Source organism: Zootermopsis nevadensis, unplaced genomic scaffold (genome assembly GCF_977971745.1).
Source record: "Zootermopsis nevadensis isolate Lab colony 2312 unplaced genomic scaffold, Znev_1.0 Znev_ptg000029l, whole genome shotgun sequence".
NCBI classification, from domain to species: domain Eukaryota; kingdom Metazoa; phylum Arthropoda; class Insecta; order Blattodea; family Termopsidae; genus Zootermopsis; species Zootermopsis nevadensis.
In genome coordinates this window covers 10,118,987-10,141,987 of record NW_028259161.1, presented here as the reverse complement: position 1 = coordinate 10,141,987, position 23,001 = coordinate 10,118,987, and the positions used below count along the sequence as shown (strand labels likewise).

Here is a 23,001-nt window from a genome sequence, read left to right as displayed (position 1 = left end):
ACAGCATTCATGTTTGAATTAATCATGTTCATTTTTAAGTACACAGATACATGCACAAAGTGCAAATAATATTTGCCTTCCTTTATTATTATTTGTATGTTATGCATTACATCAAAGCATCTTCTTCTATTTATTTTCCTTAAATTAATATTAAATTCAGTTTGGATTTGGGATTCCCACGGCGAAGAGCTTGAAAATGGCCGTCTTTGGGCAGCAACACCTTAGAGTCTCGTAGAAGTTTACCAGTGTTTCAGAGGTACTTTCTGACTGCATCATCATGGTGATGATGGAGGCAGCGAGGACCTCTGAAATGTTGGTAAATTTCTACTGGACTGCACGGAGTAACAACCCAAAAGACGGCTGTCTCTGAAGTCGGTTTTGTTTGACAAATATTTCCTCATTAACGACTCTTTATCTCTCTAAAAATGAAAAGGATCCAAACATCGATATTATGTTTTCAGCCATTTTTACACAATGGCTACATAGGGGGCTCATATTTAATTCCGTATTTATTCGCAGAAGGTGTGTAAGGAAATATTCTATTTCCAGCAAAGGCACTGGGATTTCTGTCTGACTACCAGACCAATATTTACCAGAGACTGTTTCCTCTAGGATAAAGTCTGATCAGTAGTGTCAAATCTAAGAACGAGTTAAGTACTATTTTTACTCACAATATACATAGACCTGAGATAGTGCTTCATTAATATTTAAAGGAACTGACTTTTTCTACATGCCGTTTATCATTTCTCTGAAAAATGCAATATTCCCATGTACAGTATTATAGCATTGTAACAGGATTCACGTCCACATGCTAAAAACGTCCAAAGTGTTTACATATTTTTAAGTTTGTTTCTGTAGCTTGTATTACCACGTGTTTTCTGAACTGTATCAAACACATCCCAGCCGGAATTTTTAGAAATGACAAATAGATGATTTATTAATGGAAAGTACGGCAGAATTGAGACACCATCAGCAAAAAGACACAGTAAGAATAACACCTTTTTGAGAGTTTGAAAAAAAAACAGTGAAGAGAACTGCTTACCAGGAATTACAGGGCAGAAACCATTAAAGGATACGGAAATATATTCCATTTTTTAATACAAACTTTAACGTATAAATATTCGGCCGAAACAAAGCTGCAGACACGTGATTCAATGCATACGATTTCACATTTTATTTTGTTCTGTAGTGGGTAGAGAAGCGACACCAATGTTTTAAGAATAACAGAGAGGCGCGCGATGTCACCGGTCAAGCGGGATGACCAACGCTCGCCACTACGGGCCGGGACACCACAGCACCACTCCGTACCAGTTACGGCGTCACCACCAGCTCTGCAGAGAAGTAACAGAGCATCTGCAGCCCTTGCAAGCCTCACTTGAATGTAATAATCTGAACGAGTGTGGAAAGATTTTCAAACAAACGATTTAAGCAAAGATAGGTAATTGGTTCTTTATCATTTAATAACGCTTTTTCAGCTGCAGAGGTAACATTACGTAGCATGGGATAGGAAAACGACTTTGGCCATTGATGACTAAATTCTCGTAGCATTTAACCTGGTTCCAACTGGTCTCTTCCTTTAAACCACTGTGACCCAATTGGCGGCCGCGGGCCACAGTCGGCCCGAGGCCACTTGTGACCAGTCTCGCAAAATTATTTGTTAATTTATTACGTATTAGTTACTACAAGTTAATTTATTTTCTTGATCTGAAATAAATCGTGATTATCTCGTTTGCTGCTTTGCATTTAAGTGCCACACATACTACTGACTTTAAAAGCATACCGCAAATACAAGTTTTGTAAGCAAACTTTGTGCCATTTACAACATGTTGCAGGGGCAATTTTAAACAATGTATATGTCTGTAGTAATTTTTGAATATTTCAATAGATTTTATATTTGAGCATATAATATAGTAAATTGTTATTTATGAATAAATATTGTTAAAGATTGCGAAAATTGGCAATCATTTAAAAACGGCACCAACAGGGGTTTCTTGGCCATTCTTGGGCCTTGGACCCAAAGTAAAAACTACACATTGACCGAAAGAAGAAAAAAGTTGAGCCATCCTTTTTTAAGGTTTACGGACTAAAATACTGTATGCATCCCCTATGCAATCTATATGCCCCGCCCATCTCATCCTCCGTGTCACATACAGCATTATTTTAAAATTTAGTTTATTGCAAGGATTTTTGGCTCATTCTATGCTAATGGCCGTTGTAATTGAGTTCGTGCGGGGTGATGCACGTTCCTTAAGCAACCTGTCACACATACAAAGAGAAACATCTTTACGAAGCTGTACTGAGTTTCAGTTCCTCATATGCAGAAAATAATCGAAGCGATTCCTTATGAATTCCCTTGGGGTGAAATGTAATGATAATGAATATATTTTGATCGTAATGATTATCGTAATAACACGTTTACGGACTTAATAGGTAATGTCGTGAAAAGAGGTGCTAATTACTTGCTCCATTTAGCGGCACACTCAGCTCGTACCCTGCCCGATGTATGTGAAAGGTGGCCCCACTAACACGCGTCAGTCGCGGCAACTGAAAACGTTTAAAGTGTAACGTGTAAGGAAGGTAGTGGATCTTGAAATATTCGACTACAGTTTTTGGTGTCTTAATACAAACTTGCTCGAAATTTATAATTTTTTATAAATGCGTAGCCTTCGCGTAATTCGCTTTGGGTACTACCCTGCACAGCAAATTTTGTTACTAGTTTAAAGTAATTCCTGATACTACAACAAAACTACAAATAAAAACTGGCAACTAACGTCCGAAACTACGCCCTCATTGTGGAATTTAACTTTCGATGATAAGGTTCAATCATTGTACAAAATATAATCACCACTCATATTTATTTATAGGCCCATATTCCATACGTTAAATTATCAGACTTTTCATGTCTTTCATTGTATTTACTGAACATAAATTAAACTTTTTCAGGTAGCAATATCGTTATACTAAAATCGTTGTGAAACAAATAACTGCAGGACTAAGGTAATAAATTACCAACAGCCAAAAAATCAGCTTATTTAAAGATAAATATAAGAATTATTTTAGAAACAATAAAGAAATTTTCACAACGGTACGAGGTACTCCATGGCAATATCCTTGTTTATTATGAAAATTAATAATCACCAAGCTGGGGAGCAAACAAAGGCACGAATCAAAAGCGGTAGAAATTAGTTTCACCAACTAACCGGTAAGCGGGCTCTGTAGGAGTCCATAGTGATAACGAATTCTCTTCAGAGGAAGGGTTTTTCTATACGTCATGACAGTAGCGCATTTCTTAACTCACTGAACAAACATTAGCTACAGTCTAACGGAAACTACAAAGTGGTGCGGGCCGCTGACCGTGAGAGGACTACTGGACTTGATAATGCACTTCTGAATTCTGTAGACAACCAAATGGTCGTCTTCGAAAACGTAAAACATAAAAAATGTGCAACGTACGATCTCCGGTACCATACAATAGAAGGGACACAACTGTCAGCTTCGTAATACCAAAACTCACATGTGAAGACGATGGATAATTTACTACATAGACACCACTTTTTCACTTGCTGGTTTTCACAAACTGTATAGAGGTTCACAACTAAATTCCCACATAGTCAAACCGGAATGTCCACTACGAAACAAACCAGAAATTACATTTTTTTAAGCCTGAGGATGAAGAGTCCGCTGGTAACAATGTAGGACTGTAAATGGTCAGTGCCAAAATGTAAGGTAGAAATCTCACGATAAAACCGGAATGTCCAGTGCGGTATACGGGTGGCTTGTTGCTGGAGATGGTGTCATAAAGGGGTATATGAAGCACCCTTAAATAATTACGCCTAAGCTCCCCACCCCCTGCCTGACCCAACTTAGAAGTTACTGCTGCTGAGTTAGCTCTGTGCATTCTTGGGCCTCGAAAACCGGACTGGCCAGTTAAACAAATATATCCATTTAAAGGCAATGATAGCGGAAGAAATGAGAAGGTGAAATAAAAAATAAATACAAGGATCCCGTCCCTCAAGGTGGACAGAAAATCGCCGGTAGTCTGTTCTAACCCTCTTCTTCCTGAATTCAATCTTCCCACGAAGGAAGAAAGATATTTGCAGAACCGGACAGTCCAGTTACGGGCAAGTACAGGAAGAGAGAGGACAGGTCTTGGTTCCCCACCCCGACTTCAAAAATAAGAATAAGAAGAACAGGATCTGGTCAGTTGGCCACTTCGCACCTTCTTCCTATCAATGAGATGTTTCCTTGCGGAACCGGAACTGGACAGTCCAGTTTACAGGGAAGATGTTTCCCTTCTGCTCCCTTGTTCACAATGATATAAATGGTCAACTCCTATCCTTTGTTCCATTCATCCTTACATTGCCCCTAACCCCTTCTGAACATGTAACGCTAAGAATTCTCAGTTCTCACAGCAAACCGGACAGTCCAGTCCAAGAGATGATTATCTAATAATGTTTGATGAGTAAGAGAAAAACACGTTTTTCCCAAACCTTTTTATAAATAAAAATTTCATCATAGCAAATGGTCAGCTCTGACAAAAGACAGTACAGAACTTTGGGATGTGTCAAGACACGTTCGGTCTGTCGATCGCCCTTTCCTACAGCGCAGCTTGAGAAGAAGTTCTGTCCCGACAGGAACAGGTTTTAATATTTTACGGTGTGTCTTTTGTCATTTTAATTCCACTGCATCTGTGGACTATTTGTAAGAGTGCGCCAGGTCAGAATGAATTAACTTTGGTTTGAATATACTAAATGCACAGTAACTGAACCTACAATTGGTCTGTCCTATACCAAATTGTAAGAAACTTTTAGATATCGAATTTAGTTTTCAAATATGTGGTGATCATCTTTTTATTTCACTACGTCATTATCCTCAACGTATGTAGTACAATTTAGTCCTAGGACTATGTATAATCATAAATTAATTAAATACCACAAAATGCACACTGTAAAGCTAGTTGGCTCTTTTCAAGCGCGCTCTGTGGTTCGTCTTAACCTTCTGGCATTTTTTTTATCTTACAATATTATGGTAAAGACAAACATCAGGGCATTACTCGCGGCTTACATACAGCCTAAGAACTCATATCAGCCTGGTTTTTGTCGTTCTGCTTTCACTGGGATGTAAGTTATAACGTCGTAGGAGCTCTTTATTTTGAAGATGGTTGTCTTCTGGGTTGTTGCGCCGTGTAGTCTGGTAGAAGTTTACCGACACATCAGAGGTCTTTGCAACAATCCAGAAGACAGCCTTCTTCAGACTCACCGCCATGAATAACTCAAATCGTACTAACTGTATATTTTCTTCGATGTATTTGCAGCAAAACATAACGAATTTTTTGATATTGGTCTATCCACATTCTACGAAGATTAATGTTTGTTTTGTTTAGCAATTAGATACGAACAAATAAAACAGTTCTAGTATTTGCCTGAGGTTTATTCCGTATTGCGAAGCAAAACGCCGTGACCCACCGTTCAAAAACAATATTCTAACGTATGTAAAATTATATATCCAACAACTATTAACAAGTTCTCCACACAATCTGCTTGACCTGGCCTACATTGGAATCCACAAGTTTGGAAGACACAAAATCGACATCAGCGTCAACACAACAAATGTGAACAATATACTAAGGCCTGCAGTGAATATGATGTTGTGGTGAGAATAACAACACGCCAACAGCAGTGACATTTTATTATTTAAATGCCTGACTTACACCAGATTTAATTTCAATAATATTTTAAAATACTTTATATCCAATAAGAATCATATTGTTTTATAACAATTGTGCAATACTTTTATCTGTACACAAGTTAAAATCTGTATTTTAAGTGTATATTTTATGTAGTTTTAGAAGTATTATTCCTGAAATGTAACACTTCCAGCTACTAATCGACTGGACCTGAAGATGACCCCTTGTGGTCGAAATGCGTTTGGCCTATAAATATACTACCCTTCAGTGTTAATAGTTGTTGGATATATAATTTTACATTGAGTCGCTACACGGTATGAAAGGTTTCGAGATTCTAACTTATGTTACTATAATGTTTTTTAATACATATGAAATAACAAGTGACAGAAACTGTGTATAAATCAAAGTTCGTGGCTCGTCCACTTGCACATGAGTGCTGCTAAGTTTGACATCCTTTGCAATTTTGAATTAACATAATTGGATCTTAGAGTAATTTTAATCTGAATGTCATTATAAGCGAAGGTCTTATTTCTACATCATGACTGCCTCAGTTCTTTAAATATTGTACTAATCATATAAGGTTTATGTTTCTTTCTGAAAAAAGAAAACATGGTTATTTGCAGGATGCTTCATCGGGACGATAAAGGGAGAATTACATGAAAGATATTACCAACGTTTCTTCGTAAGTAGCGACGAACTTGTGACACACATAAATATCAAAACTAATTTGTAATTTTTTTAAAAAAATTCTGGATTTTCATCGTTCATGTAACTAAATATTTCAGAAACATAGAATAAACATTAATAATGGAGATTTCAGTTCGTTATCTTTTAAACCTTCTTCAAGGATAACAATAATATATTCAAGTATCATCATGACAGCATCAGGCAAGAGAATATTACTTTATGTCACACACACAGGCCTATATCCATGTCACTGCCAGCCAATAAAAATTGTTAAAAAATTCTATCTATATGTATTAATATTTTAGTTGCCCTTTTGCGATCACAAATTACAAATAGGTTATGTAAGTGTGCGGTATCCGAACAAAATAAGCTGTGTAGAAAGTACGTTTTGAGACCTGAACGTCATGTCTGTCAGGATGTGGTGCTCTACAAAACGGTTCCAATCAGATGCTATCGAGGAACACTGGGTCCCGCGAAACACTGATGATCCGCGAGCTGGACCGAAGTGTTCTTACACTGGAATTAGTCACGGCGGTCCTTGCCCAATTCGCAGGAAGAGATGGAGTTAATGAATAGAAGTTTATCAATTTCGAATTTTTCTCATTGCTTCTAACGCAAGATCTGTCCGTCCCAAAGAGATTCAGCTAATTCTATCTGTGGCAGTTGTGTCATTATTCCTAACAGACAGATATTTCTGAGCTTGTTAGGAAATTTCCCGCATTTTATGGAATCCCAGTGTTCAACACCGTGTTCAGATATTGTAATCAAAGTGAGAAAATCAGAATAATAATAATTCAATTCAATTCAATTCTTTTTTATTAGAATGCTGCATCAACAGCCAGATGACCGATTACAGATACAGCACAAAGAAAATGAAGTAAATACAATAATCATATAATAATAATAATAATAATAATAATAATAATAATAAAGTTCCTAGCAAACAGACGGTCAATAATTAAAACAAAGCAAAAAAACATAATTATTTATAGATGAAGCAATACCATCTACTTTAGGATATGCCTAAGAGTAAGCAAGTGGTTACTAACGATGTCAGAATTATTCCAAAAAGTATTCGCAGCTGATGCGTATTTAGCAGAAGGACAACTTTTGCATGCGGGGCCAACAGTAAAAAGAGAGAAATCTCTAAAATTACGAAATTGGACACGCACACCAACAGTCTCGAATAAGGAGGGACAGAATTTATATCCGCCATAATACGTTAATAAGAAAGAGGGCGTCTAGGTGAATAATAATAAGTAGGCCTGTTAAAATTAAGTTACGTAAAAATTGCAGTTATAAGGAAGATTAATGAGCAAATGGTTTGTATATAATTCAGTTTCCAAGCAGCCATAATTTGACAACGTTCTAGGTTGTGTCAGGTTGCATGACATTATTTGATTTGTTTACTATCCGCCCAGTAACAAGCAGCAATAGTCAACAGCCCGCCATAAAATAAGTAACATAAAACCCCAAGGAAAGGGGGAGGGGGCAGAATACTAACTGGGTCATAATAGGTTTTTCTCCCCCTTTGCATATCTCAGTATGAGTTAGAGTGAAGTGGAGGTAAGTGAACAAGTTTGCAGCATTTTGCCCCGGGGAAGGACAGTGGTTCGCCTGAGTATGAGTCGTCTCCAGCCCGCCGGCCAGTTTGTTAACCGGTTCCTGATTACTGATTATTCCCTGGAATTCGTTAACCGCTTAAATCACAGAGGTAATCATAAGTAACGTCTGCTTTAACATTCGATATCTCTGCTGAGATATCGAAATGGTACGCCTCACAAATATTTACTCAGTGCACTTAGACACATTCGCCACTAAGTCCGTTTTCTTCAAGTGGAGAACGTTGAGGCACATTCTGAGCCTTCTGCCTAAAAACAGTAATGAAGATTTAAAGACTCTCAACAATTTCAGATAGTAGACGTGTTGTAACATAAGTGGTCTAAATAATATTAAAATAATCAAGAACTTTTTGCTCTACAAAAATTAACTCATCTTAATTTTAATTTCTGTAAGTAGGGCCAAAATGTTGCGAGTTTAAACACTTTAGAAAATAAAGAAAATATGAATTAAATATATATTGATCTGACTTCAGTAATTTGTTGGGTCACTAGTTCTGATGAACATAGCTAGGCTAATTATCAGTCTGCCATAACCATAAGGCAAGATTCACACCGAAGTAACTAGCAACAAGCAACAGGCGATAAGCGATAGATGTCGACTACAGAAATAACAAGATCTGCGATGTGAACAATTCACACCAGAACGACAGAGATGTCACTTTTAAAATTATCGTTCATTCATATACGGCATAATTTATAGCGGATTATTGCAACATCAAATGTTCATATTGTGTGCAGCGCATTTTTGAAGACATTAACAAGGCTACTGAAGAACAACAAAATGTTCATCATCATGATGAACTATTTAGGGTTTAGGTCGTATGGCCTGTTCCTATGAATCCCACTATAGATGTCCTGGTCCTTCCATCGACGTTTCGGTCGTCCCGTCATCGAGTTTGGTAACGGAATGCCAATTTTGGAAGCCTGTTTTTGTCCATGCGTTGCAAATGGTCTTTTAAATTTTGTTGATATTTTTGTATTTCTTTAACTATATTTATAACCTGACGTTTTTCTCTAAAACCAGTATTCCTCTGATGAACCAGCCTGGTAAAACCTAATAGTGGTCTCGAAAAGCGCATTCGTGCTGCCTCAAGTTTTTGAGTATCTCTTCCGTTTAAAATCCACACTTCACTACCATAACTGAGTGCTGATTTCGGGGTAATATTGTTTAAACGCAGTTTCGTATCAACTGTCACTTGTTTGCCAAAAAGTTTTCTAATAACACAACAACAAAATATTAAGTGTTTGAAAAAGATCGAACATGCGTTGCAATGTCAACTTCATTCGCCGACATTTTCACAAACAAGCGATTTGCTTTGGTGTAAATGTAAGGCTGACATGATATCCCCTATCGCTTGTTGCTATTTTCTTTGGTTCCGGACAGTGGTACCATCACGCGGTTGTTCCCATAACTAGACGAAGGTCGACCAAGACCGGTAAAAGCAATCGTAGGACAACTTCAAACGGATATCAAGTTAACGGCAATTAAAACTCTTACGTTATATAGATATAACTATTTTGCAGAAAGAAGATAATCAACCATTTTGTACCGAGTCAGCCATAATTATTTTCAGAAAATAAACATAAATATTTGTGAAACTTAACCACTGTAAACGATCAAAACTATATCAACAGGCCTAAAACCAAGAAGAAAGAGACCTCGTAAGACACCTAGGCGTAGATAGGAGGATAAAGAGACAGATTTTGAGGAAGTTAACTGGAATAATATAGCCCAGTGGCTGGCTCTTGTAGATTCTCAATAAAACTTCGAGTTATATAATAAGCATAGCATTTCTTAAATAGCCGAGCGATTATAATCGCCTCAAGAAGAACTATAGCCTATGGAATCACAATGAAATCAGAGGCAAAATTTTGAAAACCTCAGACATGCTAAATTATAGTATTAAAAGCAAAATAAAATACAAATTAACGTAAAAGCGTACATAAGAAATTAAAGAAAGAAACTGAAAAAGGAGAAAAAGGGTGATATAACGGTCATATCTACGAAGGTCACTTCGAGGCCATATTTATACGGTCCTATACATGTGGCGACTTTACATATTTAAGTAGTGGGATAGAACCCCGCGGCGCTAATTCTACGATGTTATAACTGAGGCGTACCAGAAGTGGCCACTGCAACTTTAATCAAGTGCAGGATATATCTAATTAGTATGCAGCAAGATGCGAGGTAAGACTTACATAGACCTAGTTCTTGCGATGTCGACTGGCTATGGGCTGGACGAGCAGAGTTACATTTGCAGCAACGGACAGATCTTTTCTTCACCGCTACAACCGAACTGACTCCGAAGCCAGCATAGACTCCAATCCAGTACGTATCTATAACTATTTTCCCGGTGTATGGAGCCAAGGTTAAGATAAGTTGACATTTACCCCCTATATGCAGACGGAGTGAAAAATTTGTCTTCAGGTGTTAAATAGGATTTACACGTGGAACAATCACGTACATACACGGGTTCTTCTGGGTTGTAACGCCATGTAGTCTGTCAGAAGTTTACCAACGTTTCAGGGGTCATCGCCCTGATGATGGAGGCAGCAAGAATCTCTGAAACGTTGGTAAACTTCTACCAGACTACACGGCGTTACAACCCAGAAGGCAGCCATCTTTGGACTCACAGCCGTGAAAAACTCAAATCCTACATGAAACTTCATGGAGAAAAATTCTTCTTGAGAAACTCAAGATCACTCAGTTAGTCAAGACATTCACAGCTTTCATGGACCCAGAGGTTCATTACCTTGTTCAGCTAAACGCTATAAATGACTGAATGAAATAGTACCTATTGGCTGAGATACAACAACAACAACAACAACAACAACAACAACAATCCTCACTTAATACAACTAAGAAGCTATTATAGGTTTTGGGGTTCTCCCGTCGGAGATTACGAAGATTGCTGTGTTCTACGAGGCAGTCTGATTCATCGCCCTGAAGATTGAGACAGTAACGACATCTAAAACGTTGGCAAAGTTTTACCAGACTACACGGCGCTACAGTCCAGAAGACAGCCATCTCAGATAGTACCGATCTGATTTAAATCGACCAGACGTTCCAGATGACTTTAGGCTATTTATAAAATCGTTTACGAACAAGAATTACCACTGAGAGCGACTGTACCAGCAGTTCGCTTCTTTTCTTTGTTTCTACTACCCCAGTTTCCTCCGGCAGTCCCGTAAATCACTGCACTTGTCACAATCTGCATGTTGTGGGGTTGCGAGCTACAGGTAGCCGCCAAATGGAGGGTTGCGAACCAACATGTGGGCAAGGCATCACCACCCTAACTGCCGAATCACGGCCAAAATTATCTGATTCATAATACAGTATCCAACAGATCACGAGATAACCTCATAGCTGGAACAAAGTAAATCTAATATATACGATACCATCACAACGCGTTTTCAAAAGTTATAATCATCGAAGTGCACGTTATTTCATCATCATGGGGAAGTGCACAAATTATATAGTTTCCCTTGACTTAATAAATTAAAGATCACGGAAAACCATTAAAGCATGACACCTTCAGCCTTCATTTCACCATGACCTAGGTTCAAATCCAGCCTTCATGATAGATATGCCTATGTCTTCATCACCACTCACTATCGAAACCATCAACAGCCTAATGAGTGTATACTGCGTTCACTTTAGCGATACCTCTCGTCACTGTTACAATTTTTAAACAAAGGAGTGTCATTAGGCGAATGCTCGTTCAGGCGTAGAGTCGTAATAACGTAACACAGAGTCTAGTTCCGTTGAAACAGTCTTCCTGACTTAGAATAATATTTTTGACACGATATGCACAGAACGGGAATAAACAACTAGCATGTTTCCCCTTTCTTTCTACTTCAAATTATATGTGACGTCGAAGTCTGTGAACTGGATTCAGCTGGCTCAGAATGTTGTCCTGTGGCGGTTTCTTTTTGTGAACATGGCAATGAAACTTTGGATTACAGAAAATTCTGGTCTGCTAAGTGACTGTCATTTTCTCATCTGCCCCACGGTATTTTAGCCTTTAAACTATGCAGCTACAAAGGCCATGTCAACGTAAAAACGATTAGGCAGTGTGTGGATGCTGTAAATGTATGGAAATCACCTGGGATGTGGGGCCTTCTTACCCTCTAAACACGGTCCTGGATTTCAGCTGTGTTATGTGTAAGCTTTTCCGTCCAATTGATTTACAATAGCAAACTCCTTGCTGCCAGGAGGTGTGAATGCGTACGGCATCAACATTGTGTATATGCGATATCGATGCAGCTGAAGAGGCTGCAAAGTAGATCATTCTCTATGTTTAGGCAGTGAAGTCGTCAGAACGTTCGTATGGGTATGGGGATTAAATTTAGCGAGCCCTCTGAAATATTCAGTCCTCGACCGAAAGTTGCGTCAAGACTGCGTAGCATTCGTACGTCGTTTTCGGAATACGATTTCTGTTCACTATTACCATGACTGAGGTTTGTTACGGTGTCCCGAAGTCCCTCCGAGGTTCGATTCCCAGCAGAATAGGAATTTTTCTTTGCCACAAAGCCAGCCCAGCTAGTCTATCTGGTATCTTGTCTTATGGCTGAGGTATTTTTCTTCTTCCTTAGGCGTAAACTGTTCAAGGCGTGACAGTGAACACACAGCTTCTTATAACGTCAGAGTTAAGAATGCCTGAAGATATACCTCCACTTCCCCATACGTCTGAATGGAGTGGTGCTTAGTTAAGCATCAAGGACAACTTTACAAAAACAACAAAAATATGACAATAAAACTCCTATGGCTCGGATATCAGTTCCAGTACGGTTATATTTTTGGCAGACATGTCTTGTTTCTAAACAAACCTCTGTATCTGCCTGTAAAACTCTAGTAAGTATACTTTAATACACGAAGCTTTAATTTCATAACGAATCTCTGCCATAAAATCTTTACTATTTATGTACTTCACTTAACGTTTTAGTGGAGTAACTGGGGTGATGTCTGCGATGTACGAAGTCTTGCTCAAGAAGCATACAAAATTTAAGTTAAATAATCCACACAGTTTTACAGATTTGAACAATAATACTTTATTTCTGAGTTCAAACCCAATATGTAACTTAAACATATGATCTTCACACAAATGTGTAAGACATATACAAAGGTGCGGAAGGCAGGTGTAACTTATTTTCCTAATATGCATTCGTCTATTTTCTGTGTCGCAGGTGTGACGAAATGATCGCCAACTTCCGACGATGGAAACGAGAGTACCATCTCTCAAAATATAACATGATGACCATATATACAACACCGAGTTATAATTTACATAACTGTATCTTGTACTATCGGCAGTTTCAGCCCATTAAATAATATAAACATAGTTGGCTTTAATACATACAACCAGAATTAGTAACATATATTTAATATAATAGTATATTTAAGCAGATAACAGGGCATCTAGTCTTCAAGTACTCGAAATCGAATATCTGAAATTTGCAACTATATGAATATCCAAATATTTAAATAATAAAACAATCGAATCATATATTATTTTAATGTTTTGGTATTTTAACATATGACAAACATTAAATTTAATGTTTAAATTTTTATGACACGTCATTGTCCCTAAGACATGTAACCTCGAGATAAGTCACGTCCGAGAATTGTCACTTTACTAGGAGTTATCCGCAGAAGCCTAGCGGCAAGCTTTTGTGACGCAGAAGTGTTATGTTTTCTTAGAGGTTTGGAATAAATTCTTAAATATTATTTAGTCTTTCGGCTTCAAAGGGCTAAATGTGATATTCGGTGGATAAATATTGGAAGCAACCGCTGAAGCAGTGTAAATCCAGCTTATACACTTCAGACAAATAACTGACTGTAAGACCATGAAATAAAAAGACAGCCCCAGCCATTTTCTGAGGCCGCGGGTCCTGCAGCCGATGTTTTAGAGTAACGTCGGTGGGAGGGGGGGGGGGAGATCAAGCTGGAGAACGCTCCAGCATACAAATTGCAGCTAATGAGGTGTGTGCAAGGACGCAGCCATGTACGTTGTGAGAATATCACGCTTATATTGCAGTGCTGCATAACACAACCTCAGGAAGTCCGCCCTGGCAACATTCATTTCACATCTGAAGGTGTTCGAAATATGTACATAAGGCTTAGAGAAACAAGTTTCCAAGAGATGAACAACAGACACTTGCTAACACTATAAATCTGACTAATTAGTCCCTCAGTCATGTTTACGAAAATACGGGTGGTCCAAGATGCTACAAAATTGTGTTGTATAGAACAACCTGAGAACTGTGTTTTTAAAACTGCGTGATTTAATAAAACCAACTCCGTTTTTTAATACTTGTTTGATTAGTTTATACCTTTGGAGCCGAAATTCTACTTAATAATATTGAACAGTTTACTCCCTAACACAAAGAAAGCATAACGCATCTCTATTACAGAGACCAGTTGGTTAAAGCTGTTGAAGGAGACAATAGCTTATATGATTTGAAGCTTTCGCGGCGACATAACTCAATAAAATCTTGGGCGATGAGCCGGGTCAAATAGATAAAACACAAAACCGACGTTTCAGGGACCATCTGTCCCCATCATCAGGGTTCTGACGTTACACGAAACATTATTATACAGCGCGAATGAGATTGGAGAATTAATATACACATACATGATTAATGATTAATAAAATAATCCATGCACCAATATCTCGTCTTCTGCGCATTCGCAGACAGAAGAATCACTAAATCATTCATTAGAAATTAAAAACAAAAACAAAGCACGGCAACTGCTAGATGCTCATCGCACTTGCGTGCATTCCATTCTCATGGCTGATGTTCCGCATCTCGAATATTAATCTCGCTATCTTTAAAAATGACAAACATTATAAGTCATCCGTCCGAAATGTCTAACTACTGTGCTTGCTACCTAACGAGAGATTTCCATTGTCTAACATACATTGGTTCAGCCAGCACCAGCAGCACAGAAAATGATTTACATCGCGAAGTTGATATACATTTCAGATAAACTCAGGCCCAAACAATGGGTACGCAGGCGGTATATAATGCTGTCCTAAAAGAAGGGGGGGGGGGTGAGCAATACACTGGAATGCTTCGATTCCAGAACAACTTACACGTGGATAAACGACATAACTACCATCAAAAGTGAATTTATTCATAAGTAAAATAATTTGAATTGCAGGCTCACACAATTTCTTTCAGTAAAAGACCATTTTATGAAGCTGAAATACACAATGTAGGTCCGTATCCTGTGCCGTCTATGAACCGAATATATCATGTAATGCAATAGAAAGTGAAAACCGAAGGAAGATGACTATCTTCTGGGTTGTTGCGCCGTGCAGTCTGGTATAAGTTTACCGACGTTTCAGATGCCCTTGCTGCTTCCATTGCGATTCCACACGCGTGGATGATGGTTCAGCAAGGACCTCTGAAATGTGAAACACAAACACACAAAAATATGCATGTGTGTGTGTTCAGAAATTCTACAATACAGAGACTAGGGCACATATTCTGTAGGTTTGTAGTCTCTATAGTTGGTCTTCATCAGTCTCGAAGCGAGTAAAAGTAAGATGTTAAAGTGTGTTGTTTGGGTGTAGAATGTTTAATGACCATGAATGGAATATAAAACTCCGACGTACACATTTGAAAGTGAAAATGTGTGGATCCGAGTTAATTTCACACATAAGTAGTTTAACGGAGTAAACCGCAAATATGAAACGACGTGAAATTAGTAAACGATCGGGTAAAATTTAAAGCTGTAGAAGCTTTGGCTAAAGTTAGAATTGGGTGAATGATAGCAAAATCGACACGTTGTTCAATACTTTGTATAACAAAGTATAACCATTACGAAATAAAACAGGAAAAGGCTATCTCCAATAAATACAGAAGATACTCGTTACTGCCGTATGTTTGTTCAATGTGGTAAGGGAAACACAATCCTTTTGTGTAGTTTGCGAACTAAATTAAATATAATTTGTGCTCAGTATCAGATTAGTGGCTCATAAAACTGATGATACAAACAAGCCATATAACATGTCTTAAAATGCACCTTCTTATTATTTGTAGAAACTTTGTTTTGTACCTAACACAGAGGTTCACAAACTTTTATACCTTGCGCCCCCCTTAAAACAATTAATAAATTTCAAGCCCCCCTTCCAGAACAAGTGCAAGCAAACAAATTTGACATAAAATTTAACTATGAGTATACATTTCTTTTATAATCTAGTATATATTATTCAATGCATTTAATTAAAAAAACTGTAACAAAATATACGCTTCATAGCTGGATTAGTGGGATGGATGTGGTTGCTTCTGTGAACATAACTTATCATACCGAGGTTGGAGTTTAGAAATGGCCGCTGTAAGGTCGTTTTCCAGGTTCATCGTAGAAAGATACTTTTTTTTATGGCTACCACTGCTGAACTGCCTCAACCAAGCGAAGGATGTTAAAAATGTTTCTCCATATTTTGCTAAAAATGTTTTTTATACAAACACCCCCCCCCCCCCCCAAGAACGCTACTCCCCCCAGGGAGCGCGCCCCACACTTTGGGAACCTTCGACCTAACACAAAGCAAGTTCTTCTTAAGAAGTTAACAGTACGCTCAGCTAGTCGATAAATTCCCCGCCTTTTACAGAACCCAAACGTTCTTTTCCATGTCCACAGGAGCCAACCACAGGTACCTACCTGAGCCAGATGAATCCAGAGAATCAGCCCACACCCCTACTTGACTTCAGTAAGATATATTTTAATATTATCCTCCTATCTACTCCTAGGTTTCCGAATTGTCTCTAACACAGCATCGAAGTTAGAAGTACTGTACTGATAACAGACAGAGGCTAAATTATTGACCAAGCGTACAGGATGCTTATTAACAAGAGATGTCTCCTGGGCACTGACGGTGGATGGTAAGAACAATAGGCCTACTACAGAGCCATATTACCACACGAAAAAATACAAGTTTTGTGTTCATTGTAGACCACAGAAATGCTTCATTAATTGCAGTGCTAGGACACAATAAATTAGCTTGTACACTCACTACTGTTGTAACGTTTCCTTTTGTTAAGGCGCTGGTTAAAATACCAAACATTGACTCTGAATCATTTCTAATCCGTTTCTACTCGTGTCACTATAACTCTCTTCGGTAAGATCACCACAGCTATTAAGCACGAAATATTCAAGGCAAAGGCGTTTTCCATTTTTATAAACGTGCAGAAGAAATAGGTAAATGAATATCCCTCCTTTAGGATATTTCAGAGATCTGCAAAGTCACCATTTCCATGAAAGTCTTGGCATTTGATTCACAAAGTAAAGGACTCAGAGTTGCATTACTTTCTCTCTGAACTTGACTATTACATATTACTTTGACATAGTAAATTACTTTTTGTCAGGACAGACTCTGACGTAACCAAGATTCGAATCGTGTATCTCTCAAATATACAAATCAGATGCGTTACACCCAACATACTCTGTAGGCCTCACTGGCTTTGAAAGCCTTTTTCGTGTCTTTGGCGTCTAGACCATCAGACCTTCAACACCTTCTCTCCAGTGACGAGCGTAATGCAACAGAAGCTCAGAAACAAAGCTGTGACTGTGAATCTCAGATTTACAGAACCAAATGAGAGCAGTGGCGTTGTTTGCTGAATATGAAGAATTCTATTTCTACATGTGGTATGGGCTATTTGCGACAGTGTGTGTGGTAACAAACCCTTAGCAGTGAAAGTAACAAAATCTTAGCAGTGAAAGTAACAAAAGCTTAACAGTGAAGTAAACCTCGAACCTACAGAATCAAACAACAGTAATTGGGGGGGGGGGGTGATAAACAGTGAAAGTGGCCGAATGCAAATGATATCTACACGACGAACTGTTTGTTTGCTTCATTCTGTGTGGTCGAGATGTTTATATGCGTGGTCGTGGTAATGTGCGGAAACATGATCCATCATGGCACTTCCTCAAGCTGCCAAATGTCGACCTCTGGCGGGCCTTTAGAATAAAATTCTGATTGTAAAATTATAACAAAACAGTTTTATACACGACTGTCAATAAACTGTGACACAAACTTTCCTACAGCCATGCAACTTATGTATGATAAGCGAAAAGTTTACTCTGTGTTATAACATATCTAAGTACGACAAAAATCAAAACATAGGAAAATAAACTGCTATGAGATACGTAGAATGGGGCTATCAGAGTCAGTGTATCCAACTGCTGCGTCGCATAAATTTACATCAACTCCAACAGAACACGACTAAACGAAAAAAAATTTCATAAAGAAGCCAGTGGCAAATAAATGTGTTCGTTCACAATCGACGAAGTTATCCCTATATCAAGCTGTAGGATATGTTTCGTGCACATAACAGCAGCATCAATTTTTATGATGACGTCACATCCACCATATGTTGAAAACAAATTGTCGTTGACACCGCGTCTCCTGTAGACGATAAGTTTTAACACGGGATAGAGTGCTGTGACATCAAGAAACCACGCCTCAGCGAGAAATACTCCAGTAGGTAATGGAGACAACCTCGCAGCAGGCTGCACAATTCAAATAGCATCTTAAAGCAGGGGTTCTCACCCATTACCACCAGTGGTACGCCTACCATAGGTTGAGAAACGCTGCCTTAAGATAATATTAATAGTTCCTGGATCTCCAAATAAGTGTGAGATATGTTTTCATTTCACAGAGCAAAATTTGACCTCTAACAATATTGCGAAATTGTACGCAGAATACTACTTTAATGTGAATTTATCAATATTTTAGACAATAGAATAGGAACGGATATGAACATCCTATAAGCGATATTTCCGATGATTTTATGTTTCATACATTGTCCTGACAAGCAGCTGTATGACTGTTTCATGGACAAATGTCTGATTCTGAATGATTTAGAAAACACACAAACACGTATACATTTTTTTATTTTTAAGTGTAGGTGTCGGAAACTTGAGCAAACGGGCGGGCCTATCTGTCCTCACGGCCCACTAGTCCTCTATAGATGCTGAGCCCGGACACTCACGACAAAAAGTTAAGTTTCCGTCTGCAAGTCATCATGTCAACTAATGAAATATAAAGATGACAGTCTTATGGGGTGTTGCGCCGTGTAATCTGCTAGACGTTTCCCGACGTTTGAGATGTATGTGCTCTGTCTGTCATCAGGGCGATGACTCCTTTGCTAGTATTTTGAGAATGGATGCTTTGATAGTGGCATCGTTTTCAAACAGTTTCTCACAAACAGATATTCATCTACAAATCAGAGGCTATCGAATGAGACACATCTGGTTAATTATGACATGAAATAAAATAAATGAATTGGATTAAAAATGTTTATTAAATAAACAAGACAGAAATTAACAAGATTTGGTACAAATAACCATATTGTTGCTAGGGAAAACTGTAGCTATCTCACAAATTCGGAACACGTATATTTCCTGTGCTCCTGAGTTTCATCTACCATTAATTTGAATAATATCACTCTAATTAATTACTTTCGAATTCCTGTTCCATAAATTACATTTACGAAAAAACTCACGGCTACAGTAATTTTGGTTCATTTTTTATGTTTCCTACGTTTGGTTTCACGTAACACAGAGGTAACTGAAATTCACTCTGGATCATAAGACTAAAATAAAAATATTTAATAAGCAGTCAGTGTAATGTTAAAGGCAAATGTAGGACTAGTTACAGTTATAAAATTAAGGGTAGAAATATATTTTTAAACACGTCAAATATTCCGGCGTATTAGATATTCAAGAACAATTAAGTATAAAAACACAAATAAGACAACAAAAAATGTTATCTTAAAACTTTTAACTTTAAATCACATCAGCTCAGAAAAATAGTTCTGTTTCGTATCTTGACCCGGTGACTGGATATCATGGCCGATATTTTTCGGGGTTTTCCTCATTTTCTGCAACCTTGAATCGTTCACTAACACACTTTCCACTCAGCATTTGAAATCATGTAGCTCGACGACTCATATATATGCACTTCATTAAGTGTAATTATATTAATCATGAAAGAAATCTCACTAGAAGGAAATTAAATAAATTTTATAATAAAATCAGTTTCGCAGATAAATAGAAATGCAGCACATATTACATTTTATCTGTCTACAAGAATATTAGTAGTAACAAGACGCCATTCTGTGTACTGGTAACATTTGGAAAAAAAATGTTAAACGATCGGGAACAGACTGCATCCTTTATAAGAAATCATTAATGTCTTTTTTATTTTAACAGGAAGAAAAGCTAGAAGCTTCAGACGTAAAAGGATATCGAAGTTGTGTAATAAAAACTTTGTTTAAATTTATTTTATGCGTGTAAATTCTATTTTAGAAACCACTAATCCAATTGAACAAATGTAATTGATGTGAGATCATTCAGAGGAGCAGATTGCGACACTGATCATTATCTGGTGGTAGCAAAAGTGAGGGAGCGGCTTTCAGTAAGTAGACGAACTAAACAAAATTTTGACACAGAAAGATTTGATTTGAAAAAATTAAGTGAGGGAGAGGCAAAGGAACAATATCAAGTTGAAATTTCGAATAGGTTTCAAATTTTAGAGACAAATGAGGATAATGAAAGTGTGGACATCAACAGGGAGTGGGAAAATGTCAGAAACTGCATCAAAATTTCAGCAAAAGAGAAACTAGGATACTACAGGAGAAAGCAAAATAAACCGTGGTTTGATGAAGAATGTTCAAAATTAATAGATCGAAGGAAGCAAACAAAATTTCAATGGTTGCAGAACCCAAACAAAACAAATGCGGATAATCTATGTAACGTGAGACGTGAGGCTAGTAGAACCTTTAGGACTAAGAAAAGGGAATACCTGAAGGGCAAAATTGCTGAACTTGAGACAAATAATAAGGAAAAAAACATCAGAGACCTGTACAGAGGCATTAATAACTTTAAGAAAGGATATCAACCCCAGACTAATTTGGTAAAGGATGATAGTGGCAATTTGCTTGCAGATCCAATAAAAATTGTGAATAGGTGGAAAAATTTCTTTAGCGAGCTCTTAAATGTTCATAATACTGGTGATATTAGACAGATTAAAATGCATACAGCTGAACTGTTGGTGCCAGAACCTAGCTTAGATGAAGTGGAACTAGCCATTGGGAAGTTGAAAAGTTATAAATCTCCAGGAATTGATCAGATTCCGGCCGAATTAATTAAAGCAGGTGGCAAAGGGTTGCATATGAGGATCCATAAGCTTATTCAGTTAATTTGGGATAAGGAAGAGATGCCACATCAATGGAAGGAATCCATAATTATTCCTATTTATAAGAAGGGGGACAAGACTGAGTGTGGTAATTACCGAGGAATATCGCTGCTATCAACCTCATACAAAATTCTATCCAACATTCTTTTGGCAAGATTAACCCCATATGCGAATGAAACTATTGGGGATCATCAGTGTGGGTTCAGACGAAACAGATCAACGATTGATCAGATCTTTTGCATTCGTCAGATACTAGAGAAAAAATGGGAGTTCGGTGGGACTGTACATCAGTTATTTATAGATTTCAAAAAAGCCTATGACTCTGTGAAGAGAGAAGTGCTATATAATATTCTTATTGAATTTGGTATACCAAAGAAGCTAGTGGGTCTAATAAAAATGTGCTTAAATGAAACCTGCAGCAAAATTCGAGTAGGTAAATATGTATCTGAGACATTCCTCATCAAGAACGGTCTAAAACAAGGAGATGCTTTGTCTCCCTTGCTCTTTAACTTTGCGCTAGAATACGCCATCAGGAAGGTCCAAGGTAGGCAGGAGGGTTTGCAATTGAACGGGACACATCAGCTATTGGCATATGCTGATGATGTTAATTTATTGGGGGACGATATAAATACAATAAAGAGGAACGCAGAAGTTTTACTAGAGGCTGGTAGACAAGTGGGGCTGGAAGTAAATTCAGAAAAAACTAAGTACATGTTAGTATCTCGTCATCAGAAGACAGGCGGGCAAAATTATCTTAGGGTAGCTAATAAATCCTTTGAAAGGGTTACAAAGTTCAAATATTTGGGAACAACAATAACAAATCAAAATGATACTTGTGAGGAAGTTAGGAGGAGACTAAATTCCGGAAATGCTTGCTACTTCTCAGTCCAAAATATTTTGTCTTCCCGTCTGATTTCTAAGAACCTGAAAATTAAAGTATACAAAACAATAATCTTGCCTGTTGTTTTGTATGGGTGCGAAACATGGTCTCTCACTCAGAGGGAGGAACACAGATTGCAGGTGTTTGAGAATCGGGTGTTGAGGAGGATATTTGGGCCTAAGAGGGAAGACGATGGGGCGTGGAGAAAACTGCACAATGACGAGCTTAAAAATCTGTACTGCTCCCCCAGTATTGTGAGGGTGATTAAGTCGAGAAGAGTGAGATGGGCGGGACATGTAGCGCGCATGGATGGGACAAGAGGTGTGCACCGGGTACTGGTTGGGAAACCTGAAGGGAAGAGACCGCTGGGGAGACCTAGACGTAGATGGGAGGATAATCTCAGGCGGGATCTATCCGAGATAGGAGTTGAAGGAAACTGGATTTTGTTGGCCCAGGACAGGGTCCGGTGGAGGGCTTTGGTTAATTCGGTGATGAACCTTCGGGTTCGGTAAGCCATCTAGTTAGTTAGTTAGTTAGCTAATCCAATTGAACCATAACGCCGCCACCCCTATGTTCAGAATCCTGACAAACACTTCCTTTTAAATTCTACTAAGCTAACAAGGCCACGCCTATGGCATCCTACACTAGTCATGTGTTATCACTACAAACGTTTCAAAACGCCAGTGTCCTCTGACTAATGCTGGGATAGTATTCTGGTGGAATAGACCGCCAATACATTCTCCGGAATTCTGTCTATTTCAACATGTAAGATGCTATCGCCCTCTCATTTCATTCCACACAAAATAACCCTTAGAGATGATATAGCGTCGTTGAATATCCTATGAACCGTAGAAAAAAATAATCAAAAAATGTAATCGCTGTCACACAGCTGCAATTTTACCTACGAACATATGGGCCCTA

At 38.1% G+C, this 23,001-nt stretch overlaps 1 protein-coding gene and 1 long non-coding RNA gene across 5 annotated transcripts in view; one reads left to right on the top strand and one right to left on the bottom strand.

The window, feature by feature from the left end:
• Positions 1-23,001, bottom strand: part of LOC110832654 (uncharacterized) — a 202,813-nt gene that overhangs the window by 137,662 nt on the left and 42,150 nt on the right. The window lies entirely within an intron of this gene.
• LOC110841065 (uncharacterized) lies at positions 10,179-13,357 on the top strand. Its single transcript, XR_002547102.2, has 2 exons — positions 10,179-10,324; positions 13,183-13,357. It is a non-coding gene; the product is annotated as an uncharacterized LOC110841065 (long non-coding RNA).